Here is a 23,664-nt window from a genome sequence, read left to right on the forward strand (position 1 = left end):
AGTGCCTCTGGTCGTCTCTATACAAGAAATAGATATCACAGGGGGAAAAACATTGAAACATGTACATTTTATGTCTAATAATAATAAAAATAATAATAATGTTCAAGTATATATGTAACGCTTACCATTATTTTATTAAATTACAACCAATGTTTTATTATAAACTGTCAATCTAACGAATCATGTGGACATTTTTCATCTCGTTAGAGTCACGATATCCAGGCCGATGGCAAACACTCCCACACCAGATTAACATTGACTAGGCTCCCTTTCATCTACCATCTGCGGCATCACTAGGGAGGTGCGGGGGGTGCAGGCTGCTCCCAGATGTCACCCTACGAGTGGTGACATCAAAATGCCAGCTCCTACTCAGTGACAGGATGTGGGTGCTGCACTGTAACATTAAATGCAGCACATAGCTTCTGTAACAGTGCACAGGGGCAGACCGACATCTTACGGACGCCTGGAGTGATGAAAGCGGGGGGTCGGGCCGTATCCAATGCAGGCTTGGTCTAATGCTGCATAGAGTTCTTGTCTCTTGCACTGCACCCTACTATACTTCCCTCTCTGCAGAGTCATCCACAGATATCCTTGTAAAATGATGCAGGCGCCATATTCTCAGAGACCTGCACATGTGCAGTAGAGAGATCACTTAATAGTATGGGCGCCATGTTCCCAGAGATCTGTGTGAGTGCTCTAGTCTATGGCACTAAGCCAGAGTATACTCAGAGAATGGAGAGAGGTAGGGGAGTGCCCCCTCCTCTCTTAAACTGCCCTGTTGCTGGCATGCAAATAACCCAGACCTGCAGGTATTACAGATCCAGAAAGTAGACTTGCTGATTCTTGTAGTCCTTCAGTAACACTCATATGTTTCAGTCAGTCCAGCAGAAGCCATAATCCCTCACCAGCCCCTAACCTATCCGGAACCTACGCAAGATACTGTTTTGTGGTCCCCACTACTTCATTCAATAACCATTAGCTATGGCGCCTGACCTCCTTTCAGCAGGACAGGACAGATGTGTAGAGTCATGAAGCGTGGACCAATGTTAGCAGAGCTGCAGAAACTTATCGTGAAGCTTTGTGTGTAGCTGCATGCAGTTCAATAGTAAATCTGGTGTAACCCCCACATACAAACATTAAACATCCTAGTGATATTTGGTGGACCCCCTTCTTTAAAGTAAAACCTTCATTACCTTCACAACCAGAAATAAAGACACGGAGACTAGAATTTTGGCAGAAAAATTGCTAGCTATTTATTTGTCCCTAACCAATAGCAAACCTGTAATAGAAATTTTTATTAAGATGCTGATCCAGCCGGCATATGGTGGCAGCAAAAAGAACGGCTCTATTAACCTAAATGAACCTTAAATTACTAAAACTTCGAAACGATCCTAATTTTAATACAACTATCACACACCGGTAATAGGTGACAACTCAACCCCCACAGTGACTACCCACCGCTCCTGGGTGCCCTGCCGCTGCCTTCCCGGACGGGTGGTCAAGCGGCCAATAAGTCGATGGAGGTGAGTGCACCTAAACCACACTAAACTGTAAAACACTACAGTTTACCATACAAATAGAAAACTGCCGTTCTTTTCCGCCAATAAATAGCCAACGATAAAACCAGCCAACAACTTAACGCCAAGGCACCACGTGCCAGGATCTCTGACCACAAGGGCGGGAGGGTGGGAAGGCAAATCACCACAAGAGAGAGCTAAAATGGCCTCACCTTTCTTATATATAACAAACCCTCCCCTTCAAAAAAGGCTGTACTTTCCTCACAGCTAGGTCCACCCCTCACCAGATGTTTAACTCTTTCCTTTCCTATGCAGTCAATTCTCTCTCCTAAACATCCTAGTGATATTTGGTGGACCCCCTTCTTTAAAGTAAAACCTTCATTACCTTCACAACCAGAAATAAAGACACGGAGACTTGAATTTTGGCAGAAAAATTGCTAGCTATTTATTTGTCCCTAACCAATAGCAAACCTGTAATAGAAATTTTTATTAAGATGCCGATCCAGCCGGCATATGGTGGCAGCAAAAAGAACGGCTCTATTAACCTAAATTAACCTTAAATGACTAAAACTTCGAAACGATCCTAATTTTAATACAACAATCACACACCGGTAATAGGTGACAACTCAACCCCCACAGTGACTACCCACCGCTCCTGGGTGCCCTGCCGCTGCCTTCCCGGACGGGTGGTCAAGCGGCCAATAAGTCGATGGAGGTGAGTGCACCTAAACCACACTAAACTGTAAAACACTACAGTTTACCATACAAATAGAAAACTGCCGTTCTTTTCCGCCAACAGCGAAAGACTCATCCCCAAAGTCTTCGCACCGCCACCATAACCTACCCTAACTCCTGCAAAACGAAACCCAGATCCTCCAGAAAAAACATCATCCCCTCATTGGATAGATGTACCCCATCAGGCCGGAAAAGGTGGCTGTCTCTGAACCGAATCCTAGGGTGGCGAACCACCCTACCCCCGTGGGACAGCACCCACTTCGCCACCGCCCCGTTCACCTTTTTCCGGGCCTCATCAATCTGGCGACCATCCGCCACACCCCTCCACCTCAACCTTGGCACCATCAAGGAGAAAACCAATACGCAATTGGTCCATGCTGCGGCCACACTTGCCAGATCTTGTATCATGGCCCACCGCAGATCCAAGGATGTCCTCTTCCCCAGGTCGTTGCCACCTAAATGGACAACCAAAACCCTAGGGACTCCATGCTTGCTGGCCTGACTGACTAGCCTACTCTTCAGCTCGCTCCACATCATCCCTCGCCAGCCAAGCCATCTAACACGCCATGCTCCAGGCAACGCCTGAGCCCCTTCCGATGCCACAAACTTGGCTGCCCAGTATACATAAGAGTGGCCGACCACCCAAATAGCCAAATCGTCTTCAAACCAACCTGAAGGGGAAAAGAGGGGTGAAATTGATTACTAAAAGGCTCCCTTAATTGCTTACACCTGAAGGATCTGCCAAAAAGAAAAAACTTTAGATCTCGCCATTGCAGCAGTCACGGCCTAGCCGATCTGCACCATGCTTCGTTGCCAATTTGAAGCGAACATAGACAGACAAAGGGGAAGTTCAAATAAAATCAAACGAAATTAAAACAGGGGGGGGGGTATAAAATGGGAAACACATGTAATAACTCAGCTGGAAGTGAAAGCGTAAAGACCTGCTGAGGGACTCTGATTAGAACAGATTAGCCGAATTGTAGATTAGAATTCAGTCCGTCAAGTCAGGCAAAAAATCGCAAAATAACTCCAGACCCCCGCTGCCGACTCATGCCAGCAACGACGAGTAGCTAATCCCTGAGTAGGATAAAAAGGGGGAACACCAACAGACGCACAATACCATACTGACAGAACTGTAACAACATAATACAAACGCAAATAAACACAGCACCACGCGCAATCCGACCTCTCATGCAACGGGGCGAATATATCGTCTGTAACTTGACGACTTCCATCGCCCCACCGCCTGGATTTCAGTTCTGGACAAACCCGCCGCCGCAGCCGACGTCGCAGCGCCTATTCGGAAGGAATGGGTACCGAACGCAGCGGGTGGGAGGCCCAAGCTCGCCAAACAACGGCTCAGCATCCAACGAAACTGGTATTTCGTCACCGGCAGCCCGTCATAGTGCAATAGCCATGACCCCCTCCTAATGGGTCGCACCGCCACATATTGCACAGCTAGACCTACTGGGCAAACGCTCTCCTCCTGCGCCGGAACCAAAGTGACCCAGCGTCCTCTCCCCACTTGGTCCGTCTTAGAGCGCCGCAATCTGCACAGCAAGGACCTCTCACCCACTACCACGTCTCCGACCAGCATGCGCGAATCCGCTCTCTTGGAAGGCGCTACCAACTCCGAAACACTAAAGGCCCCGTGGTAGGCCATTGAGAACGCCAAACTGAACAAAAGCGTCTCAAACCTGGACGACGCGACTCGCCCCACCGCCGCGATGACGGCCGGCAACAAAGCCGCATCGATGGGCCGCCTCCTATCCGGTGGCGTCGGCGCTACTCGCGCCCACCCTTTCATTGCCTTCCGAAGAACATCGCTTTTTGTCACATCTGGGACGCCCCGCAGCTTACAGAAAAACGAGACCCCAGCCAAGTACCGGGATACCACCGCTCGGGACCTACCCGAAACATACAGCTGCCAAATAAAAGAAAGCATCAGCCGATGCCTGCTCTTACCTTGTTGCTGACGACCTTGGACAAACTCCTCCCACTCGCTCCAAGCTTGTCCGTAAGCCCTGAGCGTGGCTGGCGCGACTGACCGCAACGCTATACCCTCGAGTCCGGCCCGATCACCTGCCAAACATAACCGGGACAATGAAAACCTTGCTCGTCGGCCTCGGGTACCAACAACCAAAACCTCTCCCACTGTCCTCGCGACAAAGCGTCGGCAATCCCATTCTCCAAACCGGGCACATGCTGCGCGCGGAACCACAGGTTCCTACGCAAGCATGTCAAAAGCAATTGCCCGAGCACTCGCAGAACCACCAACGACTTTGCCCTCTGGTTATTAATCGCATGTACCAATCCCAGATTATCGCATCTAAACAATATGCTGCGATTAGCCAGCCGATCGCCCCAGACCTCCAACGCCACCATAATGGGAAAAAGCTCCAGAAGCACCAGATCTTTAGTTAGACCCTCGCTATGCCATTTTGCCGGCCAGGATGCCGCGCACCAAGATCCCTCCAGAAAGCACCCGAATCCAGAGGCACCCGCTGCGTCGGTGAACAGCTGCAACCGTTTGCTGTCCACCGCTGGTGCTTGCCATATACACACCCCGTTGAAATCCTCCAGGAACGAGGCCCATATGGCCAAATCCCTTTTTATTTCGGAGGACAAACGCACAAAATGATGTGGCCTGGCACACCCCGCCGTCGCCCTTTCAAGCTTCCGGCAGAAAACCCTGCCCATCGGTATTACCCGACAAGCAAAGTTCAACATGCCCAGCAAGGACTGCGCCTGCCGCAGCGTGACTTTACGCGAACCTTCGAACCGGCAAATGGTCTCACGGAGCTTCGAAACCTTGTCCCGGGGCAGCCGACACTCTCCCGCCACCGTGTCGATTTCAATCCCCAAAAATGACAAGCAGGAGGCCGGACCCTCTGTTTTGTCCACGGCCACGGGAACACCGAAGTGGTAAAAGAGAGCTCGTATGCTAAAAAGCAAGTCACCGCACCTTGTAGCATTAGCCGGACCTGCACACAGAGAGTCATCGAGGTAATGGGCAACCCCATGACCCCCTGACGAAGACTCAACGCACCAATGAAGAAACGTGCTAAAGCGCTCGAAAAATGAGCATGAAACGGAGCATCCCATCGGCAAGCATTTGTCGATGAAATACTCCGCCCCAATCCGGAAACCCATAAAACGAAATGAGTCCGGATGCAACGGCAATAACCTAAAAGCTGATTCAACATCAATCTTAGCCATAAGGGCCCCGGTCCCGTAGCTGCGGACCATCTCTAGCGCCTCATCGAATGACTGATACACCACCGAGCAATAAGCCGGTGGTATTGCGTCATTGACCGACGCCCCTAACGGGTAAGAAAGATGCTGGATGAGCCGGAAAGCGCCTGGAGTCTTCTTAGGAACCACCCCGACCGGAGAGATGACCAAATCATCGACCGGGGGTGCCATAAACGGTCCCTCCATCCTGCCCAACCTGACCTCCTTATCCACTTTCTCCCGTAGCACTCCCGGCAAGGCTCGGGCAGATTGGAGGTTCCTCTGTGCCCGCACGGACACCTCACTCGCAACAGGCAAGCGAAAGCCAAACTTAAAACCGTCAAGCAAAAAATTTGCATCCTCTCTATTCGGATACAATTCCAACCACCGGCCCATAGTCCCCAACTTAATTGGTGTTGGAGCTCTGCGGAGCGGTCCCGCTCGCGGCCTGCCTGGGGTACGCTTGCTTAACCCGCGCCCCCTGTCTACTGCCTTTGAAACAGGAGGAGGCTGGGTGGGCTCCGCCACACTGCTGGCAGGAGTGTCGAAAACGACACTGCTTGCCAAAGGAACATGTTCCGCTGTTAAACGCGAAACACTTTCCTCTCGTGGCGGAACGCCCACCTGCACGGACGGCCGATCCACCAGCTTTGGCAAATCCGCCGTCCGCGCCGGACCCCTGGGCTGCTGACCCTGCGCGTCGCCCGTCCGTCCCCTGTTTCCGGGGTTCCTCCTCCTGTTGCGAGGCCCGGGTTACTTTGAGCCAGACCTCCACATCCTTGAATCCGAAGTCCATGACCCGCAAGCCATCCTGCTTCTCCCGAAACTCCTGATCATACCGACGCCACTCCGAGCCGGAGGATGTGCGCTGCATGTCGTGTACGAGATGCAGATACCGGATTACATTCATGTGCTCTTCCGGCCTATCCTCCAAGTAGCACGCCGCAAATACGCAGAACCCGGCCAGCCAATTATCGAAGGACCGGAAAGCCTCAGCCCCCATGCCCTTCTTTGCGGCCGCTGCCTTATAATCCTTCTTCATGGCCTTTGTTAAAACGAAAACGTCCACGAAGTCACCCCTACGAATCTTCGTGCGGCAGCTATCCCGCAGCCCCCGCATTACTGCGGTGTAGTCGCAGCGAACGACCCCGGGCAAATCGCGGCGCTTCTTGGCCCTACGAGCTTCCTCGCTAACCCGCTTGCGCCGCTTACGCCTCTTCTGCTGCTTTGCCGCCCGCTTGGCAAATTTCGCCGCCCTCTTTTTCGCCCTAGTAGTGCTACTTACTTCGGACGCCTGCGACGACAAAGAAGATGAAGAGGAGGAAGAAGAAGAGCTGCGAAAACTAGAGCTCGCGGAGGACCCCGATACCGACTGCACCACCTCACCAGATGCCGTCGACCGCTCTGACATGGAATCCTCTGGCGCGTCAACCTCGACGTCTTCATCCATGAAGCCTGCCATCCCTTCGTCCTCGTGTTCTACAAAAGACAAAGAAGAGGGGGACCCAGCTCGCACTCGCGGCGCATGCCGAGCCCTACGAGCGGGGGGCGCTGCGGCCGCGCGCCCCTACCCATCCCGTCCTTGCCCTAGCTCCAATTCCGCAGTGGCTGCTCCAAGCTCCCGGCAGGCGCGTGCCACCCGCGGCGCCGCTGAGGCCCTCCGCCTGCCGAACCCGCCTGCCTCCGCAGACGCGCCGGAACTTGCTGCCGCCCTCGGGGAGGCCACCGCGGCAAGCGGCCCCAACGCCTCCACCACTGTGGCCAGGGCCGACGCCAGTGCCCCGGGAGGGTTCCGACCGCCGCGAAAACCGGTAACTTACCCCGAAGGACCCCCGGCCAGCGCCCGGGCGCGATCCCGCGCCCGCCGCCCGACGGTCGTGCTCCGGGCACTCGACGTCGGCCGCCCAGGCGGGAAAGCGGGGGCACCCCTGTCGGAACCCCCACTCTCCCCATCAGAAAACACCTCCTCCCCTTGGAACTCAGAGCTATCCCCCGAACCTGGGGAGGAGCCGCCGTCCTGCCACGCAGCGCGTGCTGTGGCCCTCCGGCCGCCAACCCATTCCCTGTCGCCCCTCCTCCCCCGGAAGCCACTGTATTCTGGCTCCGGTGGAGTATTTTGGGTAGACAGGGAGGACCGCGGTCGCGCGCGCACAGCCCCGCCCGCGGTGGGCACGCGCGCACTCCGTGTACGCACCCCAGCACCGCTCACTGAAATGTCCTCGTGCCCCTGCCTTGGCCTCTCCTGCCCAGCGCTGCCTTCAGCTGACACGCGCTGCACCCCCTTGTCCTTCTCCCTCCCCCGGCCCCTGCCAGCCTCCGGCTGCCGGGGAGCTATGAGAGGGGACAGAAGCGTTGGCGGCGCCCCTGCGCGCCCCCGTGCGCGGTTGAGGCCACTTGCGGTGAGCGCGGGCGCACCTCGTGCGCGCGTCCCACTGCCGCCCGCCGTGAAGATCCCAGCCGCCGCACCAACTGCTGCTGCCGCGCGAGGCTCAGATACAGGCCCCGCGCGGCGAACAGGCGCCCTCCGTCCGGCCCTCTCCCCCCACCCGGCACTTCCACCCGGCCGCGGCAAGGGGGGAGAGATAGAGGCCGGGTCTGCCCGCACAACCTGGCGCCCGCCGCGGCGCGCGTGCGTGCGCCTGCGTGCGCCCGACGCCGACACTGACTCCGCCGCACCCGGGCGTCCTGGACGGACCTCCGGCACTCCCCGCCGCCCGAACCTAGCCGGCAACGCCGGCCCGGCCCCAAGCGGCGAGGCCGATCCGGCCCGCCGAGTCGCTCTCCTACCCGCGCCCGTGGAGGCTCCGGGGGACGGGGCCCTGTCCTCCAGGCCAACCACCCCTTCCCCTGGCCCAGCTCCACCGCTAGAAACGCGGTACCGAGCTGGAGGCCCAGCGGAACGGTGAGGGCGGGTAGACATGGCTGAATACTGAAAGATGGCACAGGCAGGGGGGGACACAGCAGAATTGCACCCAAAAAGTTTACACAAAATATGTGTGGACAAAGTAATGTCTGCACAGCAGCACTCACCAAACCAAGGCAAATCACCACAAGAGAGAGCTAAAATGGCCTCACCTTTCTTATATATAACAAACCCTCCCCTTCAAAAAAGGCTGTACTTTCCTCACAGCTAGGTCCACCCCTCACCAGATGTTTAACTCTTTCCTTTCCTATGCAGTCAATTCTCTCTCCAAACGTAAATTGCTCTCACTCACATATCCCCAAATCCTAATTTTGCACCAAAACACCTCCCATTTTCCACCTGCACAGACCCCGTTCCTGCTCTTGTGCCCACACCTGGTCAGTGATTTGAGGTCAATGTCTGAGGAGACACTGGCTAATACCAAAGACAGATTTACTGTATACACCGCCATATGTACAGCTCATCCCCCGGCAAACAGCACAGTAATGGAGAACAATCACAGGCTTTTAGGCAGACAGTCTTGAGATGACGTTACATGCTCCTCATAGATCACACTGTTTCCACACAGTGCCCCCTCATATCACACTGCTTTCACACATCCCCGCTCCCTCATATCTCACTACCGCCACACAGCCCCCCTCCTCACAAATTACACTGCCTCCACACAGCCCCAATCAGATCACACTGCTTTTACACAGTGCCCCCTCATATCACACTGCCTCCAAACAGCCCCCCTCCTCACAGATAGCACTGCCTCCACACAGCCCCCTCGTATCACACCACCTCCACACTGCCCCCCTCCCCTCATATCACACTGCCTCCACACATCCCCCCTCCTCACAAATTACACTGCCTCCACACAGCCCCCTCGTATCACACCACCTCCACACTGCCCCACTCCCCTCATATCACACTGCCTCCAAACAGCCCCCCTCCTCACAGATAACACTGCCTCCACACAGCCCCCTCGTATCACACCACCTCCACACTGCCCCCCTCCCCTCATATCACACTGCCTCCAAACAGTCCCCCTCCTCACAGATAACACTGCCTCCACACAGCCCCCTCGTATCACACCACCTCCACACTGCCCCCTCCCCTCATATCACACTGCCTCCACACAGCCCCCCTCCTCACAAATTACACTGCCTCCACACAGCCCCCTCGTATCACACCACCTCCACACTGCCCCCCACCCCTCATATCACACTGCCTCCAAACAGCCCCCCTCCTCACAGATAACACTGCCTCCACACAGCCCCCTCGTATCACACCATCTCCACACTGCCCCCTCCCCTCATATCACACTGCCTCCACACAGCCCCCCTCCTCACAAATTACACTGCCTCCACACAGCCCCCATCAGATCACACTGCTTTTACACAGTGCCCCCTCATCTCACACTGTCTCCAAACAGCCCCCCTCCTCAGAGATAGCACTGCCTCCACACAGCCCCCTCATATCACACCACCTCCACACTGCCCCCCTCCCCTCATATCACACTGCCTCCACACATCCCCCCTCCTCACAAATTACACTGCCTCCACACAGCCCCCTCGTATCACACCACCTCCACACTGCCCCACTCCCCTCATATCACACTGCCTCCAAACAGCCCCCCTCCTCACAGATAACACTGCCTCCACACAGCCCCCTCGTATCACACCACCTCCACACTGCCCCCCTCCCCTCATATCACACTGCCTCCACACAGCCCCCCTCCTCACAAATTACACTGCCTCCACACAGCCCCCATCAGATCACACTGCTTTTACACAGTGCCCCCTCATCTCACACTGTCTCCAAACAGCCCCCCTCCTCAGAGACAGCACTGCCTCCACACAGCCCCCTCATATCACACCACCTCCACACAGCCCTCCTCCCCTCATATCACACCACCTCCACACAGCCCTCCTCCCCTCATATCACACCACCTCCACACAGCCCTCCTCCCCTCATATCACACTGCCTCCTAGGGTTGCCACCTCATGCATCATTGATTCCTGGAGATCCACCCCCCCCCAATCCCACCCACTCACCCCATGACCCCACCCCACCCCCACGACACCAAGCAATGTTCATGTAAATAAAATGATGTACCATATTTATAAAATATTTTACGTACAATCTAAATGAAAGTGTATCTATATAAATAGGAATATAATAGTCGTCACTTGGATAAATTACAGTCATTTGGTGCCTTAAAACTAGATTGTGTGAAAGAGGGAAGAACCATGGAAGTGGAAGTGTTGCACACAACCTAATCAATATCAAGCTTCAACAGGTTAAATAAACAAATGCACTACTAAAAGGTGTCTGTTAGTGATTACAAAATATACATATATCTATGTGTAACGCGAGCCTCTATTTGTTTCATGCATGCTCATTATATTATAAATATATGTGTGACATGCCGGTCAGCTCTCGTTGCTCTTCTCACAGGAGCCGGGCCACCGTTACTTCACCACCGCAGCCCGGGAAACTGCTGAGGAAGAGCTGCTGATGGCAGCATCACGGCAGCTTCGGCTCAGTCTGCGGTCAACAGGCGCAGCCCGGGGAAACGCTGAGGAAGAGCTGCCGATGGCAGCATCACGGCAGCTTCGGCTCAGTCTGGGCTGAACACAGACTCGTGAGATTTGATGTCATCATCTCGCGAGACAGTCACTGTAGTTCACTGAGTTCCTCGGCTGCCAAGGAGCACTGCTGGTGCTCCCAGGGATGAATACTTGAAGAAGCAATCAATGGTAATCGATAGCAGTTGATTCGCAGCAATACCGATGAACTAGAAGATATTGGAAAAGCACTTAATGCCGACTGATGGCACTCAGTTCCTTGAAACACTGAGAGCTAGAAGATAATTGAATAAGCAATCGATGTTGACCGATGTCACTCAGTTCCTTGAAACACTGGAGAGCTAGAAGATAATTGAATAAGCAATCGATGTTGACCGATGTCACTCAGTTCCTTGAAACACTGGAGAACTAGAAGATAATTGAATAAGCAATCGATGTTGACCGATGGCACTCAGTTCCTTGAAACACTGGAGAACTAGAAGACAATACAATAAACAATCGATGTTGCATCAATGTTGTGTCAATGTTGAATAACTGAGCGATGATCAATGTGAGATCAATGTTGCACCGATGCTCTACCAATGTTGAATAACTGAGCAATAATCAATATAGAAACACTCTGGGAGACACTTGGAGACATGGGGGCTAATTCAGACCTGATCGCTGCTGTGTGTTTTCACACAGCGGGCAATCAGGTCTGTACTGCACATGCATATGCACCACAATGCACAGGCGCGACAGTCCGCAGTGACGGGGAACGCAGGTCAGCGACGGGATGGTGCGAAAAATCCGATCGCACCAGCGAATGCAAGGAGATTGACAGGAACAGGGCGTTTGTGGGTGGCAACTGACCATTTCTAGGGAGTGTCCGGAAAAATGTAGAAGGGACCCAGTGTTTTGTGGGAAGATTCCTGACGTCAGCTCCGGCCCCGATCATCGCAGCAGGTGAGTAAGTCCTGGGATGTGCAGAGATTGCACAAACTGCTATTTGTGCAGCTCTCCAGCACAAGCGTTCGCACACCTGCCCACAGCTAATACCCTCCCCCTGTAGGCGGCGACTACCTGATCGCAGGGATGCAAAAAATGCACCCTAGCGATCAGGTCTGAATTACCCCCACAGAGTGGAACCTGGAGCAGCATACCTAACAGCATGCACTGAAGGATCACAATTATATACCCTGAGGTAGTCTGCTATTGGCGAGAGTGGTCAGCTGAGCAATTCCAGGACTCTCATTGGAAATTGCTGTGGTCAGCTGACTCAGTAACATGGCTGCCCAGCATCCTGTATACTCTATGTCAGTGGTTCCCAAACTTTTTTGAATCATAGCGCCCTAGATTATCAGAATTTTTTTCACGGCGCCCCTAGGCCAATAGTTTCTAAACGAGAAATTTAGAATGAAATAAGGAGTGTTATGGTAGACTTAGCATGGTTAGCACTCTTTCTGAGAGGTACATTGGGTTCCACAGGGAAACATCGGGGTGTAGAGTGGATCTTGATCCAGAGGCACCAACAGGCTAAAGCTTTAGGTTGTCCCAGGATACAACAGGGGGGCCTCCTTTATAACCCGCCTCCAGGCACTAAGAGCTCAGTTTCATTAACCAGTCCATTGCAGGAGCAGGCAAGAGAGAAGGCAGATGTTAGTCACATAGAACCACATTCTCAGAAGGTACAAGTGGCTAATGCCATACAACCCAAAGAAGCTAGGTGCGTCAGGGTGGGAGCCCTGTGGAACCCAATGTACCTCGCAGAAAGAGAGTTAACAATGGTAAGTCAACCATATCTCTCCTTTTCTGCAGCAGGTTACATTGGTTTCCACAAGGAAAACATTGGTGATGTCCTAAAGCACTTCCTCAAGGGAGGGGATGCGCCTTAGCGGATGTGAGAATCTGGCGTCCAAAGGAAGCATCCTGGGAGGCGAAAGTATCAAAGGCATAGAACCTAAGAAATGTATTCACTGAGGACCACATAGCCGCCTTGCACAATTGTTCTGCGGACGCTCCACGGCGGTCCACCCAAAAAGGTCCAACAGACTGAGTAGAATGGGCTACAATAGCAGCAGGAGCTGGGAGTCCAGCCTGCACATAAGCTTGTGTAATTACCATTCTAATCCATCTGGTACAGAATAAAAAATAGTGTATTAACAGTAGCGCTCTCCAGCCACCAAGTTTGAATTAAAACACCAGGAGTGAAAAAAACAAGGAAACTGATTCACCCTGAGGGAATGGAGGGATCCTTCACCCTCCCTTTGCTTAGGTCTGTGTAAACAGCAGCAAAACACTTCTCTCTCTCGATCACAGACCAAATAGGAAAATTCTCCAAAGCCTCAGAGAAAATCCGTAACGGATGACAATGGGTTCACTTCTTAAAAAGCATCCTGAAACACTTTAAAGAGAGAGATACATAGTGTAGCAGTCCTTTAAGATAAAAGGTTGTTTTATTCCACAGACCGCACTTACAAGACAATGATTAAAAAGAGGCACATAAAATCAACTCCTATGGACATATCACCAAGATGACATCTTTCCTCCTCGGGAAACTCCTGCAACACCAGCTGGACACGGTGTATGGGGAAGCCTGGTTCCGGATCCACAACTTCCACCAAAGCCAAGAAGATCCTTCAGAGTGAATGGAGAAACGTCCACGGGTTGTAACAACAAGTGAAGCTCAACGCGTATCGGACATACCGTCCTTCATCAGGAGCATCTAATCCATCTGGCCAAGGTTTGCTTATTTGCAGGCCACCCACATTTGTGGAAACCAAACAGGACAAAAAGGGCATTTGACCTCCTGATAGAGGCAGTCCTCTCCACATAGAGACGGAGAGACCTAACCACATCCAAAGAACGTTCTTTGGGAGACAAGTCTGAAGAGATAAAGGCCGGAACCACAATCTCTTGCTAAAGGTGAAAAGATGACACCACCTTATGTAAATAACCCGGTCGAGTTCGTAGAACTGCCCGGTCACAGATAAATATCAAAAAGGATGTACGACAGGACAAGGCACCCAAGTCCGATACCAGTCTTGCAGAGGCAATAGCCAGCAAGAACAGGACCTTAGCCGTGGGCCATTTAAGGTCCACCAACTCAAAAAGTTCAAATGTAGACTCTTGCAGGGCCTTAAGTACAACAGTTAGATCCCATGGAGCCACAGGAGGGACATAGGGAGGCTGAACCCGAAGGACACCCTGAGTGAAGGTATGAACGTCAGGTATAGATGCAATTTTTCACTGAAATCATACCAACAAGTCAGATATGTGAACCTTGAGGGAGGCCAGACGAAGACCTAAGTCAAGGCCTCATTGCAGAAAAGCAATAATTCTAGAAGTTCTGAACCTAGAGACATCATAATTCTTATCAGCACAGCAGGTGAAGTAAGAATTCCAAACCCTGTAATAAATCCAGGCAGAGGCCGGTTTGCAGGCTTTCAACATAGTCTGAATAACCGCCTCAGAAAAACCTTTGGCCCTCAGGAGTGATGCTTCAAGAGCCATGCCGTCAAAGCAAGTCTGGCCAGGTCTGGGTAGACAAGAGGGCCCTGTACGAGGAGGTCTGGCCACTGAGGAAGTAGAAGGGGACGCCCTGTCGACATACCCTACAAGTTGGAAAACCAATGCCATCTGGGCCATGCTGGAGCAACTAGAAGAAACATTCCTCCTTCTTGCTTGAACTTCCATAAGACCCTGGGCAGGAGCGACACTGGAGGAAACACATAGGGCAGCCAAAAGTTCCATGGAATTGCCATTGCGTCCACGAACACTGCTTGAGGATTCCTGTTCCTTGATCCGAAGACTGGAATCTTGTGATTGTGTTGAGACGCCATGAGGTCTACGTCCGGTGTCCACTAGGAGTTGAAAGACTTCTGGATGAAGACTCCACTCTCCGGCTTGCACGTCCTGGCGACTGAGGAAGTCCGCTTCTCAGTTCAGGACACCCGGAATGAACACTGCCGATATGGCTGGCAGATGGCGTTCCACCCAACAAAGGATTTTTGACACTTCCATCATTGCCATGCGGCTTTGAGTGCCATCTTGGTGGTTTATGTATGCCACCGTAGTGGCATTGTCTGATCGTACTTGAACAGGCCTGTTCTGTACTAGAGGCAGTGTGAGAGATTGAGTGTGCATTGAACACTGCCATCAGCTCTAGGATGTTTATCGGGAGGAATGATTCCTCCTTGGTCCACTCCCCATCCCCTCAGACTGGCATCCATTGTCAGCAGGACCCATCGGGGATCCAGAGGGGATGGCTCCTGCTTAATTGCTGGTCCTGGAGCCACCAGGTCAGCGACAGACGAACCTCCGGAGTCAAAGTAATCATGTGAGATCTGATCCACTGAGGTAGGCCGTCCCACTTGGAAAGAATTAACTTCTGTAGAGGGCAGGAATGAAATTGAGCGTACTCTACCATGTCGAATGTCGACACCATCAGACCAAGTACTTGCATCGCCGAGTATATCAACCCTCTGGGGCGACAAAGGAAGCATCTTATCCTGTCCTGAAGCTTCAGGACTTTTTCCAGAGACAGAAACAGCCACTGGCTGTGTGTGTCCAAGAGTGCCCCCAGGTGCACCATGCTCTGAGCTGGGACCAGCGAGGACTTCATCCAATTGATAAGCCACCCGTGGGCTTGCAGTAAGGTTATCGTCAGTTGCAGATGACTGAGGTGGACATTGTGGGAATTTGCCAGAATCAGCAGGTTATACAGATACGGCAGGATTCTGACACCCTGACGACGGAGATGAGCCGTCATCAAGGGCATGTGACCTTGGTGAAGATCCGAGGCCCGCCCCATCATGCAGCAGGCTTGTCTTGTTTAGAAGCAGGCTGATGGCCCGCCCCAGCTTGTTTTGCCTCGGGCTTGGTGGTTTTGTGAGCACGAGACTGTCTCGGATATGCCTGACCTTTTGCTTTCCCTTAGGGCCGAAAGGAATGAAAGATGGTACCTTTTGCCTTCTGTGCAGAAGGATTAGTATTTGTGAGAAAGGCAGTCTTAGCAGCCGCTAATTCAGACACAATTTTATTTTGGTCTTCTCAAAAAAAATGTCACCAGTGAAGGGGAGTACCTCCAAGGTCTTTTTGGAGTCCAGGTCCACCTTCCATGACCTCAACCACAGAATACGGCAAGTCAAGACAGATGTAGTCGACACCTTGGCTGCCAACACACCGCCCTCAGAGGACGCCTCCTGAATGTAATTGGCGGCCGTGGAAATGTGAAACAGGAATTGTCTGGTAGTGTCATAGATATCCTCAGACAGCTCCTCCTCTACTGCCTGAACCCATGCTTCAATACCTTTTGCAGCCCAAGAAGCAACAATAGTGGGCCTATGTAAGGGAGTAAATAGATTTCAGGCATTCCTCCACACGCTTATCTGTCGAATCCTTCACTGAAGTGACAGTGGATACAGGCAGAGTGGACGACACCACAAGGCGGTTGACGTGAGAATCAACCAGTGGTGAATTTTCCCACTTGTTACATAACTCTGCAGGGAGAGGATAGCGAGCTAAGGCCCATTTAGACAGGGGGAATTTCTTCCCTGGATTAGACCAGGGTTCCCGACTGATGTCCACTAAATGGTCTGAATGGGGTAACAGATTTATAACCACCTTCTGCCATTTAAACATATCAGTGTTCTTAGCCACAGTAGTGGAATCCTCATCATCAGTGATTTGTAGGATTTGCTTAATAGCAACCACTAGGGCAGGGACATCGATTTGCAAGGGAGAATCCTCATCAGAAGCATCTGATTCAGTGTCTGACAGGACAGTATGTTCCCCCTCCTCTTCAGATGAAACATCAGAGAGGTATGTGGATTGTGAGGAGGAAGCAGCCCGCTTAGATGACCCAGAGACACGGGAGCAGGGCCGGACTGGCCATCTGGCACTTCTGGCAGATGCCAGAAGGGCCGATGGCCACGTGGGCCGGTCCAGCGGTCACTGAGACGCGCTGCCGCTCAGTACGACGGCAGCGCGTCTCAGCTGACAGGATAGGAGAGCTGTGAGGGACGGGGGTGAGAGCGCCGGGCGCCCGCCAGCACGGCTGTGTCTGGCGCGGCGCGTATAGCAGACTTCAAAGCAGCCGCCGGTTCGTGAGCCAATCAGAGCTCGCGGACCGGCAGCCAATCAGAAGCCGCCGGTCCGCGAGCTCTGATTGGCTCACGAACCGGCGGCTGCTTTGAATGCTATACGCTGCCGCACCAGAAACAGCCGCGCTGGCGGGCGCCCGGCGCTCTCACCCCCGTCCCTCACAGCCCGGAGGAGGAGGAGGAGCAGCAGCAGCAGCAGCAGTGCAGCAGCGGTAAGTAGCTGCAGCACTGGCTGCTGTGGGGGCAATTGTATACCTGGCACTGTGGGGGCAATTGTATACCTGGCACTGTGGGGGCAATTGTATACCTGGCACTGTGGGGGCAATTTGCTGGCACTGTGGGGCATTTGTATACCTGGCACTGTGGGGGCAATTGGCTGGCACTGTGGGGCATTTGTATACCTGGCACTGTGGGGGCAATTGTATACCTGGCAGTGTGGGGGCATCTGTATACATGGCACTGTGGGGGCAATTGTATACCTGGCAGTGTGGGGGCATCTGTATACATGGCACTGTGGGGGAATCTGTATAACTGGCACTGTGGGGGCATCTGTATACCTGGCACTGTGGGGGCATTTGTATACCTTGCACTGTGGGGGCATTTGTATATCTGGCACTGTGGGGGCATTTGTATATCTGGCACTGTGGGGGCATTTGTGGATCTGGCACTGTGGGGGCATCTGTATACCTGGCACTGTGGGGGCATTTGTTTACCTGGCACTGTGAGGGGCATTTGTTTACCTGGCACTGTGGGGGAATCTGTATACCTGGCACTGTGGGGGCATTTGTATACCTGGCACTGTGGGGGCATTTGTATACCTGGCACTGTGTGGGCATTTGTATACCTGGCACTGTGTGGGCATTTGTATACCTGGCACTGTGGGGGGCATTTGTGGATCTGGCACTGTGGGGGCATTTGTATACCTGGCACTGTGGGGGCATCTGTATACCTGGCACTGTGGGGGCATTTGTATACCTGGCACTGTGGGGGCATTTGTATACCTGGCACTGCACTATCGGGGGCATATAATGTAAATTTCAGCTCATACCGGGTGCTGTAATGTGAATTTTGGCTCATACTGTGTGGTATAATGTGAAAGGGGCAGCAGTACTAGATAGTATAAGGGGTCCTACTATCGTGGTGCATAATGCGTATAAGGGGTGTATGGTGTGGTAAACTACACTGAAGACCACGCCCCTTTTGAGTGACCATGCCCCCTTTAAGTGGCCACGCCCCCTTTTCCGGAGCGCGCGCCTTCGGCGCGCGCTTAATTACAAACCTCACATTTCCTTGCCCCCACTTACAAATTTCCACTTCAACCACTGGTTGAGTATATTTTAATAGAGAATGATGTACGCCTGTATGTTGTTAGAATATTAATTATATTTGCAAGAACATAGACGACTAAGTGGGAGGAGTCAGGAATAGTAAGGGGAGGAGTCACAGAGGTGGGCCTGTGTGCTTCAAAAATGCCAGGGCCTATTTTTTGTCCCAGTCCGGCCCTGCACGGGAGTGACCTGAGGTGGATTTCTGTCTAACCAATGACTTGATTTAATTGCTGCAGCTGGTTAGATAAATTTTCCGCCCGAGGCAAATTAACCAAAGGGTCAATTTGGGGATAACCTTAACTGGTTATCCCCTGATGAAGGAGACACACCGAAAACGGCTGTTTGGGATTTTGCCAGTGGTCTACATTTGTCACGATGAGTATTTGCTGAGCCTAAATGTTTGTACATTTTTGTCGCATGGAGTAAAAAAAGCTATTTGAATATTGAGCAGTGTGCTGGTCCTGTCTATACCCTAACCTGTGAGTTGCGGATGGACATGTGATAGTATATCATTAACTTTAACCGGACACCTGCAACCAGTTACATGAGAGTGTCAGTGCGGCTTACCGGGACTTTGTTCTGTGACTATATATATATATATATATATATATATATATATATATATTTACATATATCACAGCGCGGTCAGTGACCAGAGGATATATCAGAATACTCGTACAGTATATTCTAGAAACAGTACACTCTCTCAATTAATGCTGTCTGTATAAAGACGGGATGCGGTCAAGATCCCGCCGGACGGGATCCCGGTGGTCGGAATACCGACACCGGGATCCCGACCGGCACAATCCGACATATTCTCTCTCTGTGGGTGTCCACGACACACATAGAGGGAGAATAAATTAGTGTGCCGAGCGTAGCGAGGAGCCGTGCCTGCAGCGTGGCGAGGCACTAAGTCCGCAAGGGGCTGCATTGCGCTCGCACCCCTTTTGGGATTGTCTGGTCGGTATCCCGGTGTCGGTATTCCGACCACCGGGATCCCGTCCGGCGGGATCTCGTACTGATTCCTTAAAGACATGTAGGATACTTAAGTGTTTGTTAAGTCACAATGCTGTATACAGGCGGCTTTACAAGGGAGACCTTGCCCTGCAGTCCCAGAGACCAGCTGCAGCTATGCTCAGAAGATGGCGCCCAACATCTCAGTCAGAGAATGAGGGAGAGTGTGAGGCAGCTCCAGGGTGGGAAATCTGCTAGGAGATGGCGCCTTGGGCCGTGGGAGTGGCTAAAGGTCAAGCGCCAAATCCCCTATGCTGGACTTTCACCCTGGGTACTGTGAGCCTTATTAAAGGGGTGTTAGTACACCCGACCTGTACTCAGACAGGTCTAGTGGGGTCCCTGCTTGGTCACAGTGTCCATGCCAGCACTGTAGCCCATCTCCCTAGGTCGCAGACAGAACGCAATTTAATGGCAGGTCCCGTCTGGGGCACCCTCTTACCTCCTCCGCGTAGCAGCCATGCGAACCATACTGTAGAGTAATTTGTAGTTCTCAAATATTTGCATGGGTCATTACTGTAATAGTGTTCCCACTATAAATAACACAGGACAGGTGGCCTCCTGCCAGAAAAAGGAATGTAGTTGTCATGAGATTATATTTGTATACGACTTAGGAGGAGATTTATCAAATCTTGGAGGGAGACAAAGCAGAGCAGTTGCCCATAGCAACCAATAAGCTTCTGTCATTTTACAGGCTGTGCTACAGTAAACCAAATAAAACAAATATTTGAAAAGCGCTGATATTCAGCAGAAACTCCATACACATTTATATACTAATGTTTTATTAAAACAACTGTATTCAAAAACAATGCATATCGCATATATAAAAAAAAAGATTCACCGGACAGTGATCCCAAAAATAAAATTATATTAGCATTATTCTAATTCAAAAAATAGATAGTAAAAGCTGATTCCTAAATGTCAGCTAGAGACAATGGGGGTCATTCCGACTCGTTTGCACGCTTCTTTTTTTTCGCAGCCATGCGAACAGGTCGGAACTGCAGCAACGGCAGCTACGATGGAGAATGCTGGAAGATTGAAAGCAGGAAGGCATAACTGGGAAGCAACTGACCGTTTTCTGGGAGTGTTGAGGCAAACACAGGCGTGTCGCGGCGTTTGCAAGTTGGGCGTCTGACGTCAATTCCAGGACCGGACAGGCAGAAGTGACCACAGTGACTGAGTAAGTTCAGAGCTACTCAGAAACTGCACAAACAGTTTGTGCACAGCTCCCCTTCAAAAGCGTTCGCACCCATGCTAAGCTAAAGTACACTTCCCCATAGGCGGCGACTATCTGATTGCACGGCTGCAAAAAACTGCTACCATGCGATCATAGGCGTGCGCAGCTAATTTTATTAGGGGGTGCACTGCTGGAAGGGCGTGTGTAGCACCGCCTTTTTGGGGCATGTCTAGCACCGCCCTTTGGGCATATCTAGCACCACCCAGGGACATGTCTAGCACTATTTTACATTCTCTCAGTAAAATCACATAGCTTAATCTAATTTCTACCTAGCTCCTAATAATAAAGTAGATAAAATACACCAGAGATATAAAATTAAACATAGTGGTGCGACCACCAGCTGGTACTGCCTGCCAATATGGCATAATCCTGAGTCCTAGCTGCTGCTTACACTTTCTCAACTTATCCCTGACCCAGTGGCGGAACAAGAGAGTGGTGGGCCTAGGTGCAAAATTCACATTACGCCACACAGTATGAGCCGAAATTCACAATATGCCACACAGTATGAGCCGAAATTCACAATACGCCACACGGTATGAGCCGAAATTCACAATACGCCACACGGTATGAGCCGAAATTCACAATACGCCACACAGTATGAGCCGAAATTCACAATATGCCACACAGTATGAGCCGAAATTCACAATACGCCACACGGTATGAGCCGAAATTCACAATACGCCACACAGTATGAGCCGAAATTCACAATATGCCACACAGTATAAGCCGAAATTCACAATATGCCACACAGTATGAGCCGAAATTCACAATACGCCACACGGTATGAGCCGAAATTCACAATACGCCACACAGTATGAGCCGAAATTCACAATATGCCACACAGTATAAGCCGAAATTCACAATATGCCACACAGTATGAGCCGAAATTCACAATATGCCACACAGTATGAGCCGAAATTCACATTACACCACATGGTATGAGCCGAAATTCACAATATGCTACATAGTATGAGCCGAAATTCACGTTACGCCACACAGTATGAGCCGAAATTCACAATATGCCACACAGTATAAGCCGAAATTCACAATATGCCACACAGTATGAGCCGAAATTCACAATACGCCACACGGTATGAGCCGAAATTCACAATACGCCACACAGTATGAGCCGAAATTCACAATATGCCACACAGTATAAGCCGAAATTCACAATATGCCACACAGTATGAGCCGAAATTCACAATATGCCACACAGTATGAGCCGAAATTCACATTACACCACATGGTATGAGCCGAAATTCACAATATGCTACATAGTATGAGCCGAAATTCACGTTACACCACACAGTATGAGCTGTCACTACTGTTGAACAACTGCTGGCTGATTCATTAAGTCAATGAATTTGATTGAATTTGTGCTCCTCTGGCTCCATCCTAGGAGGAACGCTGTATGCTGCTCCTCCACAGTGGCGTTGGTGTGGCACACGTGGAGTGAGAGCGTGGGTGGACGGGAGGACGCAAGGTGTGACAGCATTACTTCACATTGCGCAGTTAGAGGTGGAGCCAAGAGGTTTACATGCACCCATGATTAACCCGGGCGTCTGGCCATCCGTCGGCCAGTAATACAGTACTGACTGTGAGGACCGGCAACAGAAATCTTAGAGCCCTATACACACATCGTTTTGGGGATCCCATCCCTTCCTTGCAGATACATGTGAATACTATAGCACCAAAGATAACATGCTCAGATTATTCACGCTGTAACTCATACAATGTGTCAACTACACGTTATATGCCACACAGCGCCCCCCAAACACATTATGTGCCACACAGCACCCTCCAGACACATTATATGCCACACAGCGCCCCCCAAACACATTACGTGCCACACAGCACCCTCCAGACACATTATATGCCACACAGCGCCTCCAAACACATTATGTGCCACACAGCGCCCCCAACACATTATGTGCCACACAGTGCCCCACAAACACATTGTGCCACACAGCGCCCCCCAAACACATTGTGCCACACAGCACCCTCCAAACACATTATATGCCACACAGCGCTCCCCAAACACATTATATGCCACACAGCACACCCAAACACATTATATGCCACACAGCGCGCCCCAAACACATTATAAGCATCAAAGTGCCCCCAAACACATTATGTGGCAATTAATGCTCCACAAACACTTTATATAATACACATTATAAAGTACAAATATAATACATTAGTTCTGTGTGGCTCACCGCTGAGCGCTTCTCAGCTCCGGCCACTTCATATAGACAACACCTCCCTCCTTCCTGGATGGCTTGTTTATAGGTCGCGTCGGTTCCTCCTGTATAGAGACTGAGAGTGCAGCGCTACATCTGTCCTCCTGTCGCCGGGCCTGCTGACCAGGTGGCATAGTGAGGGAGAGTTGGCGGTAGCGAGTGGGTGGGAGGGCGGCCGGGGGAACACAGGAATAGATTGGCACGCTCGCTGATCACTTGCAGCTGCCGACGTCTGTGAGGGGTACCGCACATTAGGGGGTGCCTGTGCGCACCAGGCACCCCCCGTGCGCACGCCTATGCATGCGATCAACTCTGAATGACCCCCTATGGGCCTAATTCAGAGTTGATCACAGCAGCAAATTTGTTAGCAGTTGGGCAAAACCATGTGCACTGCAGGGGGGGCAGATATAACATGTGCAGAGAGAGTTAGATTTGGGTGGGGTGTGTTCAAACTGAAATGTAAATTGCAGTGTAAAAATAAAGCAGCCAGTATTTACCCTGCACAGAAACAAAATAACCCACCCAAATCTAACTCTCTCTGCGCATGTTTTATCTGCCCCCCCCCCTGCAGTGCACATAGTTTTGCCCAACTGCTAACAAATTTGCTGCTGCGATAAACTCTGAATTACCCCCAATGTTATACTTTGTTGCAGCTGTGCAAAAATTGTTTGCATATTAACATTGCTCTAATCCAAAAGGTAATGACTGATTCCTGTGTGTCAACTGGAAACAATATTATACTTTGTTGCAGCTGTGCAAAGTTATTTGTACTTCAAAAACAGT

The 23,664-nt window shown here is 51.5% G+C and overlaps 1 protein-coding gene across 1 annotated transcript in view; it reads left to right on the plus strand.

The window, feature by feature from the left end:
• The window catches only part of LOC135057163 (NACHT, LRR and PYD domains-containing protein 12-like), a 152,832-nt gene that overhangs the window by 39,924 nt on the left and 89,244 nt on the right, over positions 1 to 23,664 (plus strand). The window lies entirely within an intron of this gene.

The sequence above is a fragment of the Pseudophryne corroboree genome, chromosome 3 (assembly GCF_028390025.1).
Source record: "Pseudophryne corroboree isolate aPseCor3 chromosome 3, aPseCor3.hap2, whole genome shotgun sequence".
In the NCBI taxonomy this organism is placed as follows: domain Eukaryota; kingdom Metazoa; phylum Chordata; class Amphibia; order Anura; family Myobatrachidae; genus Pseudophryne; species Pseudophryne corroboree.